General features: G+C 38.5%; 1 protein-coding gene across 1 annotated transcript in view; it reads left to right on the top strand.

Annotated features, from left to right (window-relative positions):
- Positions 1–19,622, top strand: part of GPM6A (glycoprotein M6A) — a 131,690-nt gene that overhangs the window by 68,432 nt on the left and 43,636 nt on the right. The window lies entirely within an intron of this gene.

Here is a 19,622-nt window from a genome sequence, read left to right as displayed (position 1 = left end):
CAGGAGCTCAATAAGACTTCCTGAGACTGTGACCTTTTTTAAATACTAAAAGGCTCGCTTCTGGAGATAACTGTGCTAACCTAATTAAATTAGTGCACAAAGCGTGCAATGGATTCGTTTTGACAGCTTCAGGTTTTAAAAAAACATTGCTTTATAACTATTGTGCCTTCAATTTTAGTGTAAAAATTTAAAAGTTTTCCTTTCCTCTAAAAAACAAATGAAGGTTTTCCATGAAGACATGATGGTGAACTGCTTTATCAAATAGGAGCGAATGCTATTCAGTTCATGTTTACTGAATGAGTAAGGAGATTTATAAACTGAAGATAAAAAAATGGAAACAAATTTAATATTCACCCAGTAGTATTTGACCATAGTCACCATGGGACTTATAACAGCAATGTTAGGTAAAAATCACTGCTGCAAAAAAGACAAATGTCTGTTATTTGTATGGTAATAACAACTATGTGTTCCTAAAGCAGCTCTTGTTCAATTTCTGTAGTAACCTTAATTTAAATCACCAGTATATTTGATAAGATAATATATTACATGACAAAGCTTTTAAGCTTGATCCTTTTGAGAGTATGAGAAAAATCATCTGTATCTCAAAGACAGACTGGCACACTACCTGGAATTTTTTTTTTGTTAACTGTAAGAAAATAACTAAGAATCTTTTAAATAGGAAAATCCAATATGTGTCTTGTATACTATAAGTAGAATTTAAAAGACTTTGTTGGTCACTACCAAAGTCCTAACAATTTTGTGAAATTTTCTTTAGAACTTGTTTCATTGTATCTATGGTTTCTTTCTAAGTAGGATATATTGACTTCTTGATTTTTACTTTGTTTGATTTCTTTTTCTGGAGCTGCTTCAGTGAAATAATTTACAGGAAGGTGTGTATTTCTGGCTGTGAAATGTGAGATTAGAGAGCATCCCATCACAGTGGTGTAACTGTGAAGAGCTACAGAACTCTCCTGCTGTAGAGCATACGAGTAGGATAGGAGATATGTGGTAAATGAGAGCTAGTTATCACAGACTTTGGCTTCTGTGCAATGCTTTCTTCTTTCAGCATTCCCCTGTCTTTTTCTATTCCATGTATAATGTTTCCTTTCCTTGGCATTTGGAAATTGGGAAAAAGAATAAAAGTTATAATAAGAAAGCATTCTAAAGCCAACATAAACCGTACTCAACTACTGCAGGCATTTCCCACTTTAAACTTAGACAAGGACATTAGAAGATTCAATGGGTGGAGGATAGAATTATATCTATTCAGGTCATCAGTATACTGCTGAATTTCATGCAGTCTTGTAATTTCTTATTTTGAGCAAATCAGCTTTAAGTGTCTCATTTTGAATAATTTGAGATATGTAAATTAATAATTGACTTCTTTCTAAAAAGCTATTCAACTGTAAGTTACAGTTGAATAATCTCTATGCAATTTTAGGTAAGGGTTAGGTTATACAGGAGATATATTGGCTTTTTGTAGTTGGTCTTGCTTGGCCTTATAATTGATGATTAAAAAAAATTGTAGGTGTCTCACTATTAGAATAAAAATGTTAAATGAAAGCTTTACTTTTATTTTTTTAGCATGTTTCCCACTTTTTATTGCCTTTGCTCTTTCACAGATCTTTTCTTGTTTTTTGTGTGCCTCTCTTAAAAGTAGTTCCCTAACCTCAGATTTCTGGGAGGAAGAAAAAGCCTGTGATGCATAATAATTGTATTTCATGTTTTGTGCTCTTGAAGAACTCTTTGAAGTGTTACCAATTACCTTCTCATACTTCAGTTTATCTTAGCTAAGAAAATAAGCCTTGCTCCTAGTTCAAAAAGTTCAACAAAACAGAGAATTAGCAGAACATTCTAATTTTGTGCAGCAATCATCCTTCAAAAGAATTAATCTTTTTTTCATTGAAGAAAGACTTAGTGGCAAAAAATCCTGCATAAGGGAAAAAGGGCAGGATCACAGAATCACAGGATGTCTAAATAGAAATGATATTGATATTTATTAGTGACTTTCAGCATCCTGTCTAGATTGAGCTTTGACTAAACTATAAACTTTCATGAAAATGATTGTACTGAAGTATCTTACCTATGAACCTTTGTGAAACTAGAAATAAAACAGTCTGTTATGGCAAGCCAGCAGTTGAGTAAGAGTAATATGAAACATGATTTCAGGGTCTGTGTTCCTGAAATGGAATTTTCTTGTCTGCCTCTCATGTATTAGTTGTAAATGTCTTTTAGTATTCTAATATACAAGAATAAGTGGTTTTCCCACTTTATGTAGATAGTGAAAATGAAATGCATGCTCAATACAGATTGATCTTTCACTAGATTCTGTCTATTTGAGAATCATTTTCCTTGATATAGTTATTCATTCCTTTACTCTAAAACTTGTCACTTCACTGAGTACTTGCAGAGATTTCTGTTCCTGCTGGAGTCAGTAATAAATGCTGTTTAATTCTAGTGCTTGATGGCTTAGGTTTTGAATAGATGGTCTTTTTGAAGGCAATAGAATTTGTCTACTACAGATTTTCCTGTTCAGAAAAAATACATAACTTGAGGTCTTGGTGGAATTAAAGGTAACGACTCAGTTCCAATAAAAAATGTTCTTATTAATGTAATTAAGGTTATTTCTTGTGGGCTTGAGAACGTATGTAACATACTGGTCCACAGTGACTTTACTTATGACCTGTATCTTTAAAGTTATCATCAATTAAAAAGTGAAAGTTTAAAATTCGGAAGGGAGAGTCACCCCATAGGACAACTAAGATAGGCTGGAAGAGTGGGCTAACAAGAACCTTAGGAAGTTCAACAAAGACACATGTAAGGTCTTGCACCTGGGAAAACATAATCCAGGAGTACAGTACAGGCTGGGATCTACTTGGCTGGGGAGCAGATATGTGGAAAGGGACTTGGGGGTCCTGGTGGACAAAAAGCTCAATGTGAGTGAACAGCGTGCTGCTGTGGCAAAGAAAGCCAACTGGATGCTGGGTTGCATCAACAAAGGCATCACCAGCAGAAATAAAGAAGTCATGATCCCACTCTACTTAGTGCTTGTCAAGCCACATCTGGAATGCTGTGTTCAGTTTTCGTCCCTGCTATACAAAAAAGATGTGGACAGGCTGGAGAGGGTCCAGAGAAGGGCCACAAAGATGGTCAGAGGACTGGAAAGGCTGAGAGAACTGTGTCCAGCCTTGAGAAAAGAAGGCTTAGGGGAGACCTTATCACCATGTTCCAGTATTTAAAGGGTGGCTATAAAGAAGATGGAGACTCCCTTTTTATAAGGAGTCACTTGGAAAAGATGAGGGGTAATGGGCACAAGTTACTTCTGGGGAGATTCCAATTGGACATGAGAGGACAATTTTTCACAAAGAGCACAATCAGCCATTGGAATAGTCTCCCCAGGGAAGTGGTGCATTCCCTAACGCCGGACACTTAAGATTTGGCTGGACAGGGTGCTGGGCCACCGTATTTAGACTTTTGCCAAGAAAGGTTGGACCACATGATCCTTGAGGTCCCTGTTAACCTGGTATTCTATGATCCTATGAAATCTGTACTGAGTAAATGATACCTCTAAATTGTTTATTCTAAGTTCATTAACAAACATTTCTGTTTCTGTTTTATTTATGTCTGCAAAACTGCTTATTGATAGATTCATAGCTTTCTGTCTTTAAATGGTATTAAGGGGTTAATCACTATATAGAGAAGTCTAAATAGAACATTTTAATGCATTATACATGTTCACATATGTATTATGAAAAATATGCAGGATGGCATTCATTAGTTTCATGGACAGTCGCCCTCATAATTGGTCAAGTCATGACTGGATTATTCAGATCTTCCTGAAGGATTATGACTCTCTGTCCCATCATCATCTATTTCTTCATCTGATTTTCTTTCTGAGGTGTTGAACTGGCAGTCATGTATTGCCGAGTTTCAGCATCTGTGCAGGGACAGGAACGACTCTCACACATTGATGCAATGCACAGTCGGTTCACTTTATTGCTCTACTTGCGTGGTTATATACATTTTTCATATCTGTACACATGATCACCCTTATTCGGATAGGCTACAGACATAAATCAAGCGCTATTCACACGCCCCATATTCCCTTATGATTGGTAACTATGCACTAACGCCAATGGCAACAGACCACCTCCACGTCCTTGAACAAATCTTGTTTTTGCTAACCCACATCATGTACACTATCAAAACTTTCTCAATTGTTATTCTTAGCTGCTCTTTCCAGGGGCCTGTTCAGTTATGCTAACTGTTTTGCTTAAGCGGCCTAGTCATCCTAACTCTCAAGCTACATCAACCCCAACAATGTATAAAGTCATCTGATGCTTCCATTAAAAGATAGTGGTTTTACTTCCAGATGGAAATATTCAGAATATTCAAAATTTCAGACTGAACCTTCCTATAATTCTTATTTTTTTCTGCTACTTTAGCTGAAATTATTCTACCATTTTGCAGACATATGACAAGCTGTGCATGCCTAATTTATTGAGGAGTATCTCATAGAATCATAGAAAGTTTTGGGTTGGAAGGGACCCCTAGAGGTCATCTAGTCCAACCCCCCTGCAGCGAGCAGGGACACCACTAACTAGATCAGGTTGCTCAGAGCCCTGTCCAACCTGGTCTTGAATGTTTCCAGGGATGGGGCCTCCACTACCTCTCTGGGCAACCAGTTCCAGTGTTTCACCACCCTCATTGTAAAGAATTTCTTCCTTATATCCAGCCTAAACATATCCTGTTTTAGTTTAAAACCATTACCCCTCGTCCTGTCACTGCTGTCTCTACTAAAAAGATTGTCCCCATCTTTCCTATAGGCTCCCTTTAAGCACTGAAAGGCTGCAATCAGGTCTCCCCGCAGCCTTCTGCAGGCTGAACAAGCCCAACTCTCTCAGCCTGTCCTCATAGGACAGGTGCTCCAGCCCTCGGATCATTTTTGTAGCCCTCCTTTGGACCTGCTCCAACAGTTCCATGTCCTTCTTGTGCTGAGGGCTCCAGAGCTGAACGCAGTACTCCAGGTGAGGTCTCACCAGAGCAGTGTAGAGGGGCAGAATCACTTCTCTCGCCCTGCTGGCCACACTTCTCTTGCAGCCCAGGACACGGCTGGCCCTCTGGGCTGCCAGCGCACATTGCCGGCTCATGTCCAGCCTTTCGTCTGTCAGTACCCCCAAGTCCCTCTCAGCAGGGCTGCTCTCGATCCTTTCATCCCCCAGCCTATACTGATACCGGGGATTACCCCAACCCAGGTGTAGGACCTTGCACTTAGCCTTGTTGAACCTCATGAGGTTCACACAGGCCCACCTCTCCAGCTTGTCCAGGTCCCTCTGGATGACATCCCGTCTTTCTGGTGTCTCGACCATACCACTCAGCTTGGTGTCATCTGCAAACTTGCTGAGCGTACACTCGATGTCGCTGTCCACGTCATTGATAAATATATTGAACAGCACCGGTCCCAGTACGGACCCCTGAGGGACTCCACTCATCACTGGTCTCCATCTGGACATTGAGCCATTGACCACTACCCTTTGGCTGCGACCATCCAACCAATTCCTTATCCACCGAATGGTCCACCCATCAAATCCATGGCTCTCCAATTTGGAGAGAAGGATGTTGTGGGGGACCGTGTCAAAGGCTTTACAAAAATCCAGATAGATGACATCCATAGGTTTTCCCTTGTCCACCCTTGTTGTTACACCATCATAGAAAGCCACTAGGTTGGTGAGGCAGGACTTGCCCTTGGTGAAGCCATGCTGGGTGTCTCGAATCACCTCCCTGGCCTCCATGTGCCTTAGCATATCTTCTAGGAGGATCTGTTCCATGATCTTCCCAGGCACAGAGGTGAGGCTGACAGGTCGGTAGTTCCCAGGGTCTTCCTTTCTACCCTTTTTGAAAAGGGGCACAATGTTTCACTTTTTCCAGTCACTAGGGACTTCCCCTGACTGCCATGACTTTTCAAATATCATGGAGAGTGGCTTGGCAACTATATCAGCCAGTTCCCTCAGGACTCTGGGATGCATCTCATCAGGTCCCATGGACTTCTGTACGTTTAGGTTCCTCAGGAGGTCCCCGAACCTGATCTTCACTTACAACTGGAGGGATTTTACCCTCCTGGTCTCCTTCATGCCATCCATCGACTCAGGAGGGGTGAGGAGAGAGGTTGTCAGTGAAGACTGAGGCAAAAAAGTTGTGGAGTACCTCAGCTTTCTCCTCATCTGCTGTTTCCAGTTTGTGGGTCTCGCTCATGAGTGGGGGCACGCTTTGACCATCTTTTTCCAGCTGACATACCTGTAGAAGCCCTTCTTGTTATTTTTCGCATCCCTTGCGAAGTTCAGCTCCAGCTGTGCCTTGGCCTTCCTGACGCCATCCCTACACAACCGGGCAGCTTCCCTATACTCTTCCCAGGAAGCCAGTCCCTGCTTCCACTCTGTGCAGTTCCCTCTTCTTCCTTAGTTTGACCAGCATCTCTTGTGCCTTGAAGAGGGCTAGTGGAATTAGATAGTTAGAAAAAGGATGAAGGGAGAAGAGGGAGTCAACACTGCATTCCCATTGCTCATCCCCCAGAGCAGATGAGCTTGCTCTCTCCCAGCTTTGAAGAGAATGAGCAAGATTATCTGCTTGAATTGTTTCTCAGACAAATAGGTTTTCAAGGGAGTAAGAGTAGCCAGGTTGAAGACAGCCTGAGGGTAAAGGGAGCAAATAAAGTCAAAGACAGGCTTTTGAGATAAAAATGATGTAAAACAGGAGGACATAGGATCAGAAGTTGCATATGATGTAGAATAAAGAGTAAGAGCTATGTAAGGCCAAGTAAAAGAAAGTTTTAATTGCTACCATATCCAAGAGCCCAGGAATTTTGAGTTCTAGAATTCCACTGCTACCAGCTAACAGCTGTGCAACCTACACAACCTATCTGCTTCATCAGTGGAAAGATTTGTAAGGCAAAAGAGGTTATTTAAGGCAGCTGAATATTTGGTATTTTATTCATATAGTTCTTGCTGCTGTGTCCCGCACAGCTGCTGGACAATTCCCGATATCAAAGTATTCACAACTTACCTGTAACTGCATATTTGTTATTTCTGAATGTTAAGTATGCACAACTGGAAAAAAACAACAGTAAAGTGTGTTTTGGTTATATAAAGAGCTATATAAATGTAAATATTCTGAGAAAGCATATTAACGTTACTTTGGGTACCAAACTGAAAAGTCACTTGGCAAATAACCTCTTTGTTTCTCTGTTCCACCACCTGAAAAAAGGAGGATGCTATCTTCTCTAAAATCAGAATGTTTAAAACTGTAAATACCTTTTAAATATGCAAGAGGTTTGTAGAACATTCCAATTAAACAGATGAGTGCACAGAAGATTCACAGAGGAGTGTTCTCTGAGTTTGCAAGATTTGGATAATGCACTAAAAAAAGAAAAAAGACGTGGCTTAAAGCCCAGTGTAACTCAGCCTATTTGTGAATGAGAAAAAAAAAAATTACTGCAGACTTACATTTCAGTACATGCTTCATAGTAGTTTTCCATTTGGGAGAAATAGCTCTGTTCAAGGCTGAGGAGAAGGACTGAATAATTGTTTCTATGAACTCTAGGTGAGAGGGAGGACAAGAATATTTATTTTCTAGTTTACGATCCATGGCATTGTGATATTCTTTATAAGTACTAAAGGTTGCAGAGGATTAGTGTTCTTACAGGCTGTTACTGTTTCCAGCAGATCAAAATCATCATTCTAAATATCTGTAATAGTTCCAATCATCATCAGTTCGTTATTGGTACTTATAACATGCTTATAACCTATTTATTAACAATAATGAGTTGGTAATTTGTTTAGTGTACAAATGTTAGATACATGATATATGAAGTACATGTAACTGGCAAACTGTCTGCATTAATTGACCAAATTCCTCTTTTATTTGTATCATGTTTGTACAGCTAGTTTGTTTCATTCCTGTCTTCTTAGCTTTAGAGGGATTTTGAAGCTGACAAACATTGTCTGTGTTAAATCAGCCAGCATTTTTTTTTTTAAGATTACAAAGATTGACTGGGTTATGCCTGACTGATTTGTATTTCAGGCAGTGACTGCTCTGTGTCAGTAACTTTAATACTTATCAACTGCTAGATTAAGATTTGTCTCATTAAACAGCAATAAACCTAATGTACTGAAGAATATAGAACAGCTAATCACAACACAGTTTTCTGTACATTGTCATAATCATCAATGTCCCACAAATAGGAGTATTCATTTGTGTTTGTAGTTTTTCAAAGGTGTGAATGTGTAAGTTTTTGCATTTATATACACATCATATATGAATTAATACTTTATCTGGAAAGTTGCGTTGGTTTACATTGCAAACTATAACAGTACCTGTAAAAAGAGAGAATCATCTCAAGCACGTATAGATCCCCCTTCCAAGGTTTTCTCTTAATAATCGGTTCCTCTCTCATCAGAAACACTACCCACTTGGACCTGGATAAACAAAACCAGCATGGGCATTTTTAACTATCACTTATGTAAAGTTTTTTATACAAAAGTGAAACAATGAAGGTGTCATGTGCACTGGGGTCTAAAATTTGGTGAGAAAAGTCCAAGCCACATTGTGTCCACTTTTATAATTGTTCCTTCTATAGCACAGCCAGCTAGGACCTGATTCTTAATAGGTTTTGCAGCTACTTCCACAATACAACTGTCAAACAATATCAGCAGGCTTAAGGAACAACAGCAAGATGGTGGCTGTCAGGGACAAAAGTGCAAGGAGATGGGAAGTGTTTTATAAGGGGCTTCATACACCAAGTAGTAAAAAAAGCATAAAAAAAAGAAAGATATTGACCTAAAAACATCCCTAAACTACTACTGTTTCCTCTCAGTTATAATAGTGGAAGTTCAATGTTTTCATAGATGTTTACCCAAGAAAACAATGAGTTCAGGTATAGGGTGAGGCAGTACAATTTGAAAAGGAATGTGGTGTGATGTAACCTAGTTCATTCTATCCACCTCACATTCTGCATATTTTATTAAAGTTACACTGTTGATTTGATTTTAAGTTGATGAGACAAGCCACATGTTTGCAGTCAAGCACATGCTCGATACCTTACTAAATAGAGCCTTGTGTAGGCACCTAAATAGTAACTGAGCCAATTTCTTTGACAAGCAGTGAGATGTGCAGCCAGGAGCTTTTTCTTAAATTAGTTCTTTGCTAGAATTACAATTGACAGGGCTGGGAAAGGTGACACTGATATGTTAAAGGCAGCATACAGCACGCAGGATGATCATTTACCTGTCTATCAAAGAAGATGATGAAAGAAAAAAAAAGTGAAAAGGCTAGTTTCCTGTGTGACTGGCAAAGAGAATGAGGCATTTTTCTTTAAAAAAGTAGTTCCAGTCAGTCCAAGACAGCTTCCCTGTGTTGTTGGGAGTTATGGAGTAGGAAAGAAATGCAAAGCAGCTCTTTGGGATGTTGTGCAGCCTCCGCCATGGCTTGGAACGTACCTTTGCTACATGAAATCTAGACCTTTGGTCATGACTCATGAGGAGACTTTACTGCCAAGCCACTGATTTTCTGCTGTCACAATAGCTTAGATCTGCATTCTGCTGAAAGGCACTAATCAGGTGGATTGCTTCACAGTGCTCTTTTGATAATGTATGATATCTAGCAGTTCTCACCATTCATTAGATAGTTATCCAAGTTCAACAGATACTTTGGCAGAATACTTTGGTGTGTCGGAGGAAGTCAACAAGCTATTTGGTCATTGATAGAAGAGTACAGTCCAGCATGACAGAATATGATTATTTGTACTCCCACCACTGAGAATTGCTGAAGTATGACCAATAAAACAAGGGATGAAATTGTTCTATGTGGTGGTTAATTCAGATTTTCTTTCTTAGTTATATTCCACAGATAAATTTTTAATTTCATTGTGTTCCATGCCAGACACGATAAAAGAAATGTGTGCATATATATATATATATATATGTGTGTGTGTGTGTGTGTATATTTATCCATATCCAGCTGTGTGTCAGTTACTCAGGAAAAGAGGCTGTAGGTAGCCCTTTTTTTTCCCCCCAGATTTCAGTGCAGTTAAGAAGGATGGAACAAAACATAAGCATGTTTGTTTGAACATACACCTGACTCCTAATCTAGGAGAAAGAGAGGGCCTCCTCTCACTTGCTGTTTAAGTTGCCATGCTGTGTGCTTTGAGGAGAATTAAAACCATGTTTATTTTTGTAGGATGTGTCTTTAAACTTAGTTGAAAACTGATTTTTAATATAAGTTAGCTTAGATATAAAACATGTCTTTAGTTTGGCTTTGAAAGTTTGTTATACCAGGTGATGGTAACACATAAATTATAGATCTCTCTGCCAGGTGGATTTGCTAAATATGGTTGTTTGAGTAGCTCAGTGTTATTCTATTGAAGGCTTTTTGAAATAAGATTTCTTCTCTTTGACTGAGTAGTTCATATTACTACTGTGCATTAAAACTATGAATTATTTGGAACCCGCTTAGGCAATCCATTTCAGTTTTAATTACCTTGAATATAACTGAAGAAATGTGTTCAAGGCACACGATGAAAATGCAGATCTACATGATGGTGCTGATATAAAAGGTACCATGGTGGATTATTATTGAGCTTTCTGAATTATGTTTTTTTTTTCTAGTGAATGCAGTTTTTAAAATTTACAGTTTGAACTGGAGTTTTGCGTGCTTGATAAAAACAAGCAAAAGTCATGGAAGAAATTATAGCTAATTTTCAGCAGTGTACAAAAATTACAAATTCTGTTGCCCTTGTTCAGGTTTAATTGTTACTGTTACCCGTTACTCAGAACAAGAGTATCAATATGAGAAAGGGAAGGAGGGATTTTGTGTCATGTACTATGTTTTATAACAATGCCACGTAATCTACAGATCTCCATACTTTAAATGAAAATAATCATGAACAGAAAGGACTTCACAATTTGTATGTGCACTAAGAACAAAGAAAAGTATTTGTAAATTAATTTGTAAATTTTGAATTTGCGGGTCAGTAGTTTTTCCTTTGGAAAAAAAATGCTTTAGTGTGCAATTTTCTGTTTTAACAAATACTGGTGCTGCTACAAGGAGATTTTGCAAACTTAAAAGAAAAAAATACTTTTATTCCATGAGATATTTGGATTAAATTGGACTACTGACATAATCTGGTTTTATAATTCTAAATATTCTTGTTGAAGTTTCTCAAAGAATTAACTAAAATTAGTTTATATCAAGGCTTTTTAAAACAATGTATCTGTAAGTCTGTACTTTACTAGTACAAGTGCAGAACAATCTTAATTTTGTACGGGTAGAATAAATAAGCAGTTGATTATTTCAATTTTATTTCTGTGAGACTGCTAAGAAAACAATGGTAGCTAGAACTGAGCTGAAGTAAGCTAGGTTGCTTACCTTTTGACCACTCTTCCTTTTGCTTTAATGACTGCAGACAAGTTTCCAAATATTTCTGGAATTCAAATTATGCTGAAGGACCAAATATTTGACCTTTACTGCTTCAATTTCAACTACTTCAGCATTTAGCCACAGAAGAAAACACCAGCTCTTAAAGATGGCAATAAAATTGTTGTTCTTTTGTTACTAAAGGATTCTTCACATACACATTCAGTTTGTGCAGTCTCTTAAGGCTCCATTTTCAGACCACTTTATTATACTTACGTAGTTTTTCTTCTCATTTTTGTTTCAAAACACCTTTTAAGGATTTTGTAATTTTTTTGTGTGAAACCTGAGGGTAAAATATAGTAGTAAATATGATGGAAAATTGTGTATTTCTATGCTGCAATATGATTGTTCTGTTGGCCTGTGTGAGGGGCCTATCTATGTGGGGACTTTCCACGTCCATGGAGAGGTAATCCCAATATCATTCAAATAACTGAGTCATACTCTTTTTATGACTGAAAGTCAGAGCACAGTCAGTTGGGATGGGTGTTGCAAAGGTAAATCTTTTGTTCATTTTTTGGTATTGGCTGAGTTGTGTGAAGTTGTATTTCTACAGAGGGAGAGTTTTGGAGACCTGGGAGCTCACAAAGCGGTTTCTGGTTGCGGGTTGCTGAGACATTGAGCCTTCTTATAATTCCTCTGGGTAGCAAAGTTATCCTAACCAGTGCACAAAGGTGGTTTCTGGGAACTTTTTTATGCAAGATAATATAAAGACAGGTATCTGATGAAAGGATGGGTTTGTGAGAGCTGCGCTCAAGATCCAGCATAACCAGGCTGTGTCCCCACTGCTTAAATTTGTCATTTTGGCCAGTGAGATTCTTACTATCAAACATGATTACAGTTATTGTGAGAATGTGCCATCTCAGATATTTCAAATTAGTTCAAGAAATTCTGCATCTAAATAAGCAAAAGTCTGTTTACAATTCCTTTTAGACTTGGTCCCATACTGACTGCAGCAACTGATGCAATTACTAACTGCAGAATGACTTGATGGCCTGAAGAATAACGTTTTGATTTTCGGTATTAGCTGATTCCTGATTAGCTAACATCCAGCCACGCTGAGAAGATAACAAGTCAAAGTAGATCCAGTAATGATACAGAATTTAATGTGTAAGAGGGTATCTTCTATTTGTTTTGCATTTTCTGGCAATTAAGTGTCCTTCTGCCTGAAAATCCTTTTGAGGTTTTCTGTGGGCGTTATTCTTGCTCTTCTACAAGTCATGTTGCTTATAATACTTCTATCAAAATATGATGTTATTTTTTTTTATTTTTCCACTGCTGTCTTAGCAGCCAGGATCTCCAAATTAATTCTGTGGTAAAAGTAAATTTTCTTGCTCAGTAGGTAATTCTGTAATAATAAATATTCTCATAGAAAGCTAATTTAAAGGACGAGTCTTCTCCTGAACAAGACTAAGAAAGGTACTTCAATTGTCAGTGTTTGATATAGCAAAGTGAGAAAGTTTTCCTGTAATTTCCAGTAGAACTTGTATAATGATAGAGGGTGGGAGCAGAGAGGGTATGTGTCCCATGAATGACCCTGGGACAGGGTTAGAGGGCAATCATGTGTGTCTGCAGCACTTCTGGAACAGGTTTTCCAGATCACGGTACAAGGATGATCTCTGCTGATTAATTCCAAAATGTTGATTCCTCTTATTTGCAGCTTGGTTAAACTACACCTCAAATGTCTTGTCTGTCTTCCGTACTTGAGACAGTATCAATGGAGCTGGGTTGTTTCTGTCTGTTCCTCTGCTGTGATGCCTTGAAGAACCGTATCAGATCAGGATGTCATGCCACAAATTGAATGATTTGTGGGTTTTTGGTAGTTGATCTGAGTACATTGTATTGCCATTTGTTCAGTACTATGTGTTTTGATGGATGTATTCATCAATTAAAATATTACGTAACAGTAGCTTGACTTCATGAGGCTCAGGCTAGCTTAGTAAAATTTGGAACTAAATCTGTGTGTTTCATGGTGGTCTGTGAAACTGTATTTGAGTTGATTGGCCATGAAAACTGTGTGACAAGCACTACAAATATAGATATAAAAAAATGTATGCCTAGCCAGGTGTGGGAGACACAGGAGGTTTTCTTACTTTGTTTTCCATTTCAAGTTTATGTAGTTCTCTTTCATTTTCCATGGGTCTGCTGTCCTGTCTCCTAATATTAGATAGGAAAATCTTTAAGAAAAATTGGTTAAGAAAAAGTGTCATCAAAGTGTTATATGATCTTCAGAGGTGGTTGTTTGCATTGGAGATGTAGTAATCTGTGATTAATCAGTAATTCATTGGATTTGTAGTTATCTGTGATTAATCATCCTAGATGTTCTAGCTGAAAATGCATTGTAAGGGAGGAAGAAAGCAATACCAGAAAATCCTTTTGTATTCTCTGTTTATTTTTTATTTTTTATTTTTTATATTTTTAAATATTTATTTTCTCCTTGTTAATTTTTCCATAGAAATCTGGGGTGGATGGGTTTTCTTAGCAGTTTATGTAAATGGCAATAGCATAATTGCATTCTGAAACTGGTTCCGATATCATTGGTTTAAACTTCAGTTTCACAGACTTATGTGGCAAGAGATGTAGGTCTTTAATCTCTTTTGTTTGGTTTTTTTCTTTTTAATGAATCAACCAGAAATGGATTGTGTGCTTTATTAGTTGGTTGTATGTCCTGATCTGCACTGAGGAGAATGAGTTCATACATCACAAACACACAAAGAAATGATTGCAGCAGTGCAATTTGCATGCACAATTAGTGTGTAAATCACAAGGACAATTTCTGCTTCTGCTCTAGATCTAAATCTTTTGTCTTCCTAATGTAAACAAGAGATCATATAAAGAGACAAGGTCAACTTCTGTTTGGCTGGTGCACTTGGAGATACGTTAGAAAACTTGCACCCAAATAAGCAGTGTAAAATGGAAGAGCTACGCACAGATTAGCCTGTATAAGGAACACATTACAAGCCTTTTAAAGCAGATGTTTATGTAGCTGTATCAAGAGTATTTCTGACATATACAGTAATAATTGTACTAAGAGGAGCAGAGGTAGTTTTCTGTGCTGACTGGAAGGTGTACCTATGTAATGCAATGTTAAAGTGCACTATTTTGATAGCTGAATATAGCCAATATTTTGAGTTTTAATTTGTCCGTGTAATATAAAATTCCTTGTCTTGTCATCTTCTATGTATTTCATTATTAACATTTTCTATACGGTATGATTTTTAATAAAATAAAAAAGAAGAACAATACAGTTCTTCATACTGAAAGCTATGAAGAAGAATATTTGTTTTGGATTACATCCTATGGTTTATGTAAAAATACATGGTCCCAGCAGATCTAGATTTCTACCTGAGAGAAAATATTGGTAAACATAAGTAAAATAAGAACAGTAAATGCTGAATTGTATTGCACAAGGTTATTGTGCAAGCTTATTGTGCAGAGTGAACTGTTTGAAAAGTACTCAAACCTGTATTTGCTGATGAAAACAAACATCAAAGGAGCATACAATCTTTTCTATCTTTCCTAGTAATTATTTCTGTGGCTGTATGTTTTATCTGCCTGATGAAGATGGTGTTCAGAGTCATGAATGACTGCCTGTCTCAGACAGACTTCTACACCCATTGCACAGCTGAGTTACATTCTGTACCAGTGGTTCAACACCATTGTGCAAGTTAAAATAGCACTTCTATCGTGCTGTTGTTAAACAGCTATTTTCACATACTGAACAGCTGAAAGAAAAGAATTGGAGCAAATGTTACCTACAGCACATTACCTTCTGTGGTGTATGAGTGACGTATGATACCAACTTTAAAATCTTAGTCCTGATTCACTGATTTTCTTTAGTTTTGAATTGATTTGACAACACTGAAAACTAGAGTTACTCATGAAGTAGGTAGTGAGAAAGGTAGTAGGCCTGTGGAAGAGCTGAACAAACAAGCAAGGCCTTGAGAATAACTGATTATCTGAAAATTCCCTGTAGTTGGAGGAATTTTTATCCAATAATTTTTCTAAGAATGAAAAAGTCTAGAATTGGTAAAATTGGTACTGTTAAAATCTTCCCTCAAAGGCTTATAAGCATGAACAGTTTTAGTGAGAAAGGAACAAAAGCACTTTTTCTTCACAAACTATAAATCAGTTTCAGTTATTTTTTAATCTTTAAAACAACTGGAAAAAAGCAGGGATTTGTTTCTGATGAAATTTTTCATAAGATTGCACCTTATTATATCTGCCATTATTGTATGGTGGTGTTTTTACTCTGTTACTCTATTTTATTGTATTACACTATTTCACTATAATAAAGGTAAGGTAATATTACTGACCCTGGATTTTGGCATAGTTTGTGACATCTGAGTGTGTGCTCAACTCTCCCTGGACCTAGTGGGTGAGGTGCAGCGGCTTCAGGAGATAGCACACAGTCAGCTGTTTCCAGATAACAATACTCATACTGTTAAATCCAGTGCTTGTATGTGAGTGTGACCTTAATGATTTTTTTCTAGTTCAGACTATGAGCTATTTTTGTTCCTGTGTTGTAATTTCTTTAACTTTCTGCCTTCAACTTCACCTGTCTCAGGTGAAAAAGAAATCTTTACAAAATCTCTTTTCCATCGCTGCCCCGAGCTATTGCAATATTAAGAAACACTCTCCCTACACTCCATGTGTCCCTATAAATATTTGTCTACCTTATTTTTTCATCTTTGATTTTACAGGCCCTCATATATCACTCCCATTATCACTCTACTGTCATCTCTCCCCCTCTTTTTACTTTTTCATATAATGCTGATGTGTACAGTGTTAGTACTTTCCTCAGGCTTTTTCTGCTGTTACTCCATGCTGAAAAAGGCAATGGGCATTTTGTGATAAACTCTGATATCAGGCAGCTATGTATTTCCCTGCAGTCCTTGTTCAAGGTACATATTTTCAATAAATATTTCTTTTTTTTTTATGCCTTTAGACAGTAGATTATGGAGCGGAGGATCATTTTCTAGTATTTGTGTAGGCTTCTGAGCACTGAGGACTTAACTACAGTTATTGTTAAGGGTAATTGTAGAAAACAGGACTAAAGGAATTTTAACAGATTTCCTGTATTTATCTGCATGCAGAACTAGTCACTCCACAAGCATTTATCTGTTTTCTTAGTCTGTTCCTAAGACCTCCCACTGATGGAAAGCCCACAGACTTCCTGGGTGTAAACCCCCAGAGTCTAATAATCACTGAAGACACAAAGTGATCACTGGACATTCAAATCTCTGTGCTGCTGAATAGCAAAGCTACCTACTGTCTGTCCCGTAGGATGACATGAATTGCAAGATGGATATATCCTTCAACCAGTGTTGAATGGGCTCAGAGAGGAAAAAAAATTAAAATGCTGTTACCAAAGCGTTGGAAGGGTGGCAGGTGTTACACCCGTGCGATGACTGCTGGAGGTGGGTGACTTGTACAAAAGTTACTTCATAAGACATTGGCAGCAGTTAAGTATATGAATTTGTACCTTTTACATATGGTATTTTACAGTTGGCTGTGACGTACTTATTTGTCCTTGAACAAAATCTCCATCATCTATTAGATGCGGGGTGAAACAGTGACAAACGGTGAGGAAAAGGCTGAGGTACCTCAGCCTTCTTTGCTTCAGTCTTTAACAATAAGACAAGTTCTTCTACAGACACCCAGCCCCCTGATAGGGATGGGGATTAGAAGAAAACCCCCAAAATCCAAGGGGAATTGGCCAATGACCTGTTGTGCCACATAGACACACACAACTCTATGGATCTGGAAGGGATCCACCCAAGGGTGCTTGCCAAGAAACTTTCCATCATCTATCAGAAGTCTTGTCTAACTGGGGAGGTCTCAGTTGACTGGAAGTTAGCAAATGTGACGCCCATCTACAAGAAGAACTGGAAGGAGGATCGCAGGAGCTACAACCCTGTCAGGCTGACCTTGGTGCCAGGGGAGGTTATGGAGCAGATCATCTTGTGTGCCATCATGCAGCACAGACAGGAAAACCAGGGGATCAGGCCCAGTCAACATGGGTTTATGAAAGGCGGGTCCTGCTGGACTAACCTGATCCCCTTGTATGACATCATGACCCGCTTAGTGGATGAGGGAAAGGCTGTGGATGTTGTCTACCTAGACTTTAGCAAAGTCTTTGACACCATTTAGCAAAGTCTTTGGCACCCTTTAGCAAAATTTTTGACACTGTTTCCCACAGCATTCTCCTGGGGAAACTGGCTTCTCATGGCTTGGACCAGTGTACAGTTTGCTGGGTAAAAATCTGGCTGGATGGCTGGGCCCAAAGAGTGGTGGTGAAAGGAATGAAATCCAGCCGGCAGCTGGTCATGAGTGGTATCCCCCAGGGCTCAGCATTGGGGCCAGCTCTGTTTAATGTTTTTATCAATGATCTGGATGAGGGGATCGAGTACACCCTCAGTAAGTTTGCAGATGACACCAAGTTGGATGGGAGTGTTGATCTACTTGACAGTAGGAAGGCTTTGCAGAGCAATCTGGATAGACTGGATTGATGGGCCAAACATACGAGTTTCAACAAGACCAGATGCCAGGTCCTGCCCTTGGGTCACAACCGCCCCATGCAATGCTACAGGCTTGGGGAGGAGTGGCTGGAAAGCTGACCAACAGAAAAGGACCCGGGGGTGCCGGTCGACAGCCAGATGAATGTGAGCCAGCAGTGGATGCTGGCTTGTATCAGGAATAGTGTGGCCAGCAGGAGTAGGGAGGTGATCACGCCCCTGTACTCGGCACTGGTGAGGCCGCATCTGGACTACTGTGTTCAGCTTTGGGCCCCTCAATACAAGAAAGACATTGAGGTGCTGGAGCGTGTTAAGAAGAAAGGCATCCAGGCTGGTGAGGGGTCTAGAGAACAAGTCTTACGAGGAGCGGCTGAGGGAACTGGGGCTGTTTAGCCTGGAGAAGAGGAGGCTGAGGGGGACTTTATTGCTCTCTACAACTACCTGAAAGGAAGTTGTAGCAAGGTGGGTGTTGGTCTCTTCTCTAAAGTAACAGGCAGTAGGACAAGGAGAAGTGGCTTAAAGTTGCATCAGGGGAGGTTTAGATTAGATATTAGGAAAAATTTCTTTCCTGAAAGAGTTGTAAATCATTGCAACAGGCTACCCAGGGAAGTGGTTGAGGCACCATCCCTTAAGGTATTTAAAAGATGTATAGATGCGGAGCTTGGGAACATGGTTTAGTTGTGGAATTGATGGTGTTAGGTTAATGGTTGGACTTGATAATCTTGAAGGTCTCGTCCAACGTAAACAATTCTATGATTCTATGAAAAGTAGTCTCAAGCTATATCTTTCTTTCAATTTTTATACAACTAGCATACATAGTTGGGAATTTTGCCAGTATTTTAAGTCTATTTGTCTTGTATATGTTCAGTATATTCATTTATATTTTTCTTACAGGAATTATCCAGCAGTTTAAATACTCCTTTTTGTAGTACCTTAATTCACAAAATATCAGTAGAGCTTTCTATTTAACTGAAATGTGTGTATATTTAAAAGTGACTTAAACTGTTCTCTTCAGAGAATCTTGGGTATAAATAGTTGATAAACATATATATATATTTTATATATATATATATATGACAGATTGGTATTTGTTCATTAAAAGCAGAAAATGCATGTTTGAACCAACAGAGGAAATTACTACTTTGGTTATCCAGGCTAAGGGAAATAAGAACTTACTAACTTAAAGGACAAAATACAAAATTACATATAGAGACTACAAATACTTTAAGAAAAATGAACATACTTTCTTTAAAGAATGGCTTTTTTGTGCCTTTTTTTTTTCTTCTTTTATTAGATCTCTGGTATTCCTACGATTTAGCATAGCCTAAAGCTTTTGGAGCATGCTAAAGTATATTGACTCACATCTGTTGAACACCTCGTAAGTAATTTGTAATTGGCTAGTGTCTATATAAGCACTGAAAATTTATAGGCCTCACTGTGTTTTCTGTCCAAATCCTTTGTGGCATAAACTGGTAGTGCTTCGGAAGACATAAGACTTCTGGCTACTGAGTCAATGCATGTTTGCCTTCTGTCAGCCAGTGTTTCCTATCTTCTCTGTCCTTCCAGAAGGCAATAGGGAGGGCTCTACAGGGAGTAAAAATCCTTATGGGAGTGGTGAGATTTGGGAGAGTCAGAGATGCT

This window comes from Opisthocomus hoazin, chromosome 5, assembly GCF_030867145.1.
Source record: "Opisthocomus hoazin isolate bOpiHoa1 chromosome 5, bOpiHoa1.hap1, whole genome shotgun sequence".
In the NCBI taxonomy this organism is placed as follows: Eukaryota; Metazoa; Chordata; class Aves; order Opisthocomiformes; family Opisthocomidae; genus Opisthocomus; species Opisthocomus hoazin.
The sequence above is the reverse complement of the archived record's forward strand: the minus strand, read 5'-3'. Positions and strand labels throughout refer to the sequence as shown.